Raw genomic sequence first — 5658 nt, forward strand, 5'->3', positions numbered from 1 at the left:
CGGAGTTAAGGAAGAACCACCCGCAGCGGGGACGGGGGCTCGCCGGAGAGGTACCCACTATCTATCTTAGGGTTCAGGGTGGGGGCGGGGGGCCTAGAGGGCCGGCCGGGACGGCGAGGCGACACTGGGGCCGGCGGTTCGGCCGGTGGTGGCTGGCGGCTCAGGGGGGTGCAGGTTGAAGATGAACTGCAGGCCCTCCCTAAACTACATGTCAAGTGCCTCTCTGCTACCATTGCGTTCAGTTTCGATAGTAGCATTCAGATTCCACAGTTAATTTCAGTTTCGACAGTTAAGTTCAGAGTCAACAGTTTTTACCTCATCTGTTGTAGTCAGGTGGTTTTTGGTGATGTTAATTTTACATCCATTTTGTATCATCTATTGGAGATGCTATTAGAATCCCACTTGAGATTGACGATGTCTATCTTGTGCTGCTTCAGCCTTGACGTCTTACGGCTCACCGGAGCTGCTCCAACGACAGAACGATCCATCACAATAGAGCAGTGCCCTGGACGCCGTCTATAGATTCCTCAGATCTTCCTCCACACCTCCGACAGCCACCTCTGCCTCAACTGCTTCAGCGACCAACCCAATGATGCTGAGGTCGACACGGCTACGGCAAAGAGGTTGTACACTTGTTGCATCAGTTATTACTATACATTCACGTCGATCCATTAGGGCTATTTTGGTTCAACGGAAAAACGTCGATCCACTGGTTGTTACCATCACTCTAAATTTCTGCATGCTCTCCTTACATAATCTCACCATATTTTTGTCGTATGCATGTCAGATATTGTACACAGTCATGCTGAACATGTGGAGAAAAAGAGAAGAGTTTTGCGCGGCAATACAATGTCATGCAGACATCGCTCCATGGTGGGTTCAATGGCAAACCCTCCCCACCCCTCTCCAGATTGTAATCCAGAGGAAGATATCTGTTCTGAGGCGTATTCAGACGCCGCTGACCACTCCTATTTACCCGCCAAGGTGTTTGCTCTACTTTGGCATGATGATGTTAGTCATATCATGCATATGTTGCCTTGCAGTGCCTACTTTTGACATCATATATGTCATCTACTTAGTTTAGACATGTTCTTTAATGCCACATGTTTAGTTTCTATATCATATATGGGAATTATGAAGTCTCATGTCTTTTAGCCAGCCATAATATATGTGAAATGTGCAATGCCATCCTGTTTAACCAGTCATCATATATTTGAATGATATCTTGCCCATCCTTTTCTTCATTACATTTCCATTTGTCGACAATGTTTGTACAGTAAACTACTCTTCCTGTGAATCAGCCATTTGGGTGGGAGATGGAAAAATCTGGAGTGAAAACAAGGCCTTCAGAGCAGACAGTGCTACCTATCGAAGTAGATCTCTTGTTGGGTCCCGATAGCTCCTCAGAGATGGATTCAGAGACAGATGACCAGTCCTATTCCCCCACTGACGCGTATGCTGTAACTTGGCACGGTTATACTGCTCATATCATGCATACGGTGTCTTGCATTGCATAGTTTAGACATCATATACACAATATTCAACACCATGTTCTTAGTTCAGACATCATATCGAATGCCCTCTGTTTAGCATATAAATCACATATGTGAATTAAATGATGCGATCCTAATTACTTAGATAACATGTAGGTGAATTATGTCATGCGATCCTGTTTAGTTATTCATCATATCTTTGAATTATGTTATGCTATGCTATCCAGTTTAGATAGACATCATATATGTGAAATTATGTCATGCTATCCGTTTTAGTTAAACAATATACATGTCAACTGTTTCATGCCCTCTTTTTTCCACACTATCTATTGCATCTGTCTCTCATACAATGTCTGTACATTCAACTATATTTCCTGTTTATCAGCCATTTGAATTGGAGCGGGTGATGCCAGTATCTAGCGGAATAAAAACACGGTCTTCAAAAAAAAATTGCTACCTCTTGGTGGAGATAGCACCCCGGTTGTACATGCACAAGAACCAGCCCTACCACACATAACCCAAACTCTCGCAGATTGTACCCCTATTGCGATGGACAGAGAACCAACTTCACCCAATCTAACCCCAACCCCAGCCGATAGTAACCCAGTTCCTGTTGACACAACACCATCTCCACCACAGAGCTCCCAAACAACAGCAGTTAGTAAGGCAGCTCCAGTGCCCAAAGGGCCAGTACTATCACAGTGAACCCCAACTCCACCAGTTAGTACGCCTATTCCTGTGGAGGAAGCACAACCAGCTAGTCGTAGTTTAGCATCTATCGCATTTGATGTTGTTAAATCGTATGTGCGTATCTTCCCATCTTGGAAATATTATATTGAAGATGAAGGAAAATGCCAGTTGCAGGTGTTTGTCCAGGAGTTATGTGTAAGTAATGTTATTCATGGCAATTACTTTGCTTTGTCCCATACATCCTACCTCCATGATGGTTATAATACAACAAATTTTCCCATTTTTCTCTATAGAGAAGGACCGATTTGGAAACTCAGGATGAGGTAACCTGTGCTAATACCTCTGCTATCTTCAAGAATGCTTGGTGGCAGTATCAGAATTACCTGAAGAAAACATACTTCACCGGCAAAGAAACTCATCAAATTCCCTTACGTTCTCCTGAGACATATTTACTGGAGGACGACTAGGAACGCCTTGTTCTGTACTGGTCCCGAACCAAGAATGTGGTAAGGTCTATGAGCTCATTTTCTATTTCTAAGTATTTTATTCTTGCGTCTTACTATACTCTGTTCATGTAGAACAAGTGCCTAAACCTGAAGAACAACTGTTCTAATTTAAGATTCCATTGCTATCATAGTTCAAAAAGGCGCTAGGCGTTAATTGTTTGTTTTGCCACCGCCTTGCGCTTTACTGACCAAAGCGCATGCTTATGCGCAGTTATGCATAGATTATGCGTAGTTATGCGCAATGCGTTTTGCCAACGCCTAGAGCCTAGGCGCGCTTAAGCGTTCGCTTAGGCGCACCTTTTTTAACTATGATTGCTTTGCTCTTGTATCACTATATTTACTGATACAAACTTATTTTTAAATTGAAGGATCCAATCGAAACTCCAATGGCACAGTAGGTATGTTCATGCATGTTCCTTTAACAGGTTTGCTCTTATCAATAGCTCTGTTGATTTCAATTTCAATTGTGTATACAGTTGACTTTCATATCATGCACATTACTAGCATCACAACAGAGCCAATAGTGTTGTTGTACATGTAGACCCGTGGTACCCATCTGAAATCTTGTTGTGCCATGTAGTTTCCCACGCTTTATATTCTTTCACTGCTGCTTTGTCTTGAACTGATATGATTTGAACCGTGTCTCTATTTTGATTTGGCAAGACAATGCAGTGACCATAGGACATAGATATATGTTTGTTTGATGCTTTTATTATGTACTAGTACTTGGCAATAGAAGACTTGGTAGTTTAATCCTGTCCACCTTACTAATGAACTGGTTCACCGAAATGAGTTTCATATACTAGTACATGCTAAACTTGTTATGTGTCTGCTTGTTTCTTCTTTTAGAATGCTGACAGAATATTGGGGAAGAGTGCCTTATTAAGCAATGGTAAAGGAAGTAATGCAGATAAGGTTCAGGATAGTGACACATCCTTGTTGGTCTCCAACAAAGCTGATAAAACAGCTAAGGAAGACTATCTTGAAGACAGCAAGACAACCCCAAAGTCCTGTCTTGGTTTAGTGTTCGAGTTACTGGCCACTACCACATGCACAAGCTATTCAAACTCACTGTCTGAATCAGTTCGGTTTCTTGAGTCTCAACTACAAGCTGAAAGACATCGATCAGCTGTGCTACGACAAGAAGGGGAAGGACTGTGGAACTCCCTGGAGCATTCAGATGCATACTTTCTGGTGCAACAACAAGCGTTGGAGGATTTAGCGCCAAACAGGACAAAGCTAATCAGCTTGCTAAGCTTATTGCCAGCATGGTGGATACCCAGGATAACATTTCTTGAGCTCTTCTGAAGTTGTTTCAGTTATGCTCTTGTTTTGCTGCCGTGTTTATTTGCACTGGTGGCCAATTTTGACGGCCAAGTGTATGTAATATGCTGCTTTGTTCCCTATATTTGCACCGGTGGCGAACTTTGATGCCCAATGGATGTAATATGTGTAATAGCGGTAATAGGCTAGCCTTAATTTGCTTACTTATTATTTCCTTATTGTCTTGTTTAGTTGTTTGCTTGTAGTCACTTCAGTTCTTTTTCTGTGTTTTTCTAGTGGCCACAATAGCCTATTTTTGGTAACTAGGCCAAAATAATCATGGCAACACACGGACTGTTGTAACCATGGGCCTCCTGCAGGCCGTATGATCCATGGGCCTTCGTTCGGCCGTAGGACCATTGGCCTTCTATACGGGCCGTAGGATCCATCGGCCTTCTATACGGGTGTCGGTGTCAAAACCGGCGGATCTCGGGTAGGGGGTCCCGAACTGTGCGTCTAGGCGGATGGTAACATGAGACAAGGGACATGATGTTTTTACCCAGGTTCGGGCCCTCTCAGTGGAGGTAAAACCCTACTCCTGCTTGATTGATATTGATGATATGGGTATTACAAGAGTTGATCTACCACGAGATCAGAGAGGCTAAACCCTAGAAGCTAGCTTATGGTATGATTGTTGTTCGTCCTACGGACTAAAACTCTCCAGTTTATATAGACACCGGAGAGGGCTAGGGTTACACAGAGTTGGTTACAATGGGAGGAGATCTTCATATCGTATCGCCAAGCTTGCCTTCTACGCCAAGGAAAGTCCCATCCAGACATGGGACAAAGTCTTCAACCTTGTATGTTCATAATCCGGGAGTCCGGCCAAAGGCTATAGTCCGGCCATCCAGACACCCCCTAATCGAGGACTCCCTCAGTAGCCCCCGAACCAGGCTTCAATGACGACGAGTTCGGCGCGCAAATTGTCTTCGGCATTGCAAGGCGGGTTCTTCTCCAAATTCTATGTACCTATCAGATAGTGTCCGGCTCCTGATGCGTGTTGCTCTCCTCAGCTTCTGTGCCCCATAATGGCCATCTTCCACGTGTTGAACAAATGCGAAAAGCCAGGGTTTTGTTTTTCATTCATCCCCCTAGTTGCGTAAATGAACCGTCCATAAAAGAGACGGGGGTTTAGATCCAATTCACACCACCTGTCCTCCACGAGCATTCATCAGAGCGCTTTCGACCGAGATCCACTCCATCATGGCCGGCCGAAGCAGCTCCTCCTCTCGCCTCTCCAGCCCTCGGCCCGGAGATTGGGACAGGTGTTCCATCCCGCATAGCGAGCTAGTAGTGCTTCAATCCAAGGGTCTCCTCCCCCCAGCATACATGGTCCCATTCGAGCCGGGATCGCCACCTATAGCGGCGGAGAGCAGGCAGAGAGCGTCCCCAATCCCTCTCAAGGAGAGCGGGTATGCCTAGTCTCTTATTTAATAAGAGGACTCGGATTTCCAATTCATCCGTTCCTCCGAGGGCTACTGGAGTTCTACGGCTTGCAGCTGCACCACCTCACGCCTGCCTCCATACTACATGTTGCGGGCTTAGTGGCCCTCTGTGAGCGGTTCTTGGGCATCAAGGCCCATTTCACGTTGTGGAAGAGGTTGTTCTGCCTTGTGCCCCGCTCTCAGGAGGGGTCAATTTATCAA

This window comes from Triticum dicoccoides, chromosome 2B (genome assembly GCF_002162155.2).
Source record: "Triticum dicoccoides isolate Atlit2015 ecotype Zavitan chromosome 2B, WEW_v2.0, whole genome shotgun sequence".
NCBI classification, from domain to species: Eukaryota; Viridiplantae; Streptophyta; class Magnoliopsida; order Poales; family Poaceae; genus Triticum; species Triticum dicoccoides.